This window comes from Pistacia vera, unplaced genomic scaffold (genome assembly GCF_008641045.1).
Source record: "Pistacia vera cultivar Batoury unplaced genomic scaffold, PisVer_v2 Contig189, whole genome shotgun sequence".
Taxonomy (NCBI): Eukaryota; Viridiplantae; Streptophyta; class Magnoliopsida; order Sapindales; family Anacardiaceae; genus Pistacia; species Pistacia vera.
This window is the reverse complement of record NW_022195989.1, coordinates 1,396,743-1,397,883: the sequence shown is the minus strand read 5'-3', so window position 1 is coordinate 1,397,883 and position 1,141 is coordinate 1,396,743.

Below are 1,141 nucleotides of genomic sequence, written 5' to 3'. Positions count from 1 at the left end.
TGGGCCTCCAGACAGGTTTCCGGATTCATCTAGAACTGGCTCACGGCTAATCCACGGTGGACCTACATGGTCACACCAATAGCCTTGAGAAGTTAGAGAAGGATGAGAGAGAGAGATGATTATCCGAAGAGGGCTAGCACCTTTCAAGGGTAATAACGGGATTTCTATGGTAATAGTTACATAGAAAATTGTTTGTGACATTTTAAGGGTTAAAATGGTCAAGCAATAATTAATTATATTTAATTATTATATCTTAAAGTGTTAAGATTAATGAGATGAACAAAAATAACCTTTTAATAGTTAAAGGGTAAAAGGGTAAATTTATGGGTTGTTAATGTAAACTAGTTTAGTTTACATGAGCCCTTGAATAATATTGATTATTCAAAGGGTAGCATAATAAATTCGTGGGGTCCCTTTATAAAATAAGATTTTATTGGGCTTGGAAGTGAAAAATAAATAATTGCAAAATTGCCCAAGTATATAGAAATGCAAAAGGTTGCATTTTTGTTTATAACACACATTGTTCACTCAAAGCAAAACTAAAACTCTCTCTAAAAGCCATGACCACTCTCTAAATCTCTCAAGGTGGTGTTAAAGTGTGGAGGTCTCATCTTTTTGGGGCTACTCTTCATCAATCCAAAGCAAAGGAGAAGGTATAATCTCATTTCCATGGTTTGTTTAAAAACCGGTTTTTGAATCCATGCTTTCATGCTTTCATTCTCCATCTCCACCACTCTTCATGCATGCTGATTCTTACAAATGGTATAAGAGCTAAAAGCTCCTTGCATGTCGAATTTATAAGCTAAAATGACATTTTCCATGTGTTCATATGTTCATCAAACTTGGTTGAGTTTGCATGTTAATGATATGGTTCAAAAATGATTTTTTCATAGTAGATCTTTACATGCATGTCTCGGCCATACATAGATCAGAGGTAGATGTTCATTTTTCTTCTCATTCTCATATGTTTTGAATGATGATAATGATTATAATGAGCATGCCTTTGTAATGGATGAGTTGTTTGATGTAATAAGCATGTTTGATGCATGTGTGATTCTCGGCCATCTCTTTGTTTTGGGAAAACAGATTTTTTCTTCTTGCTCTAATATGTTTGGGTATGTTAGAATATGATTTAAAGCAT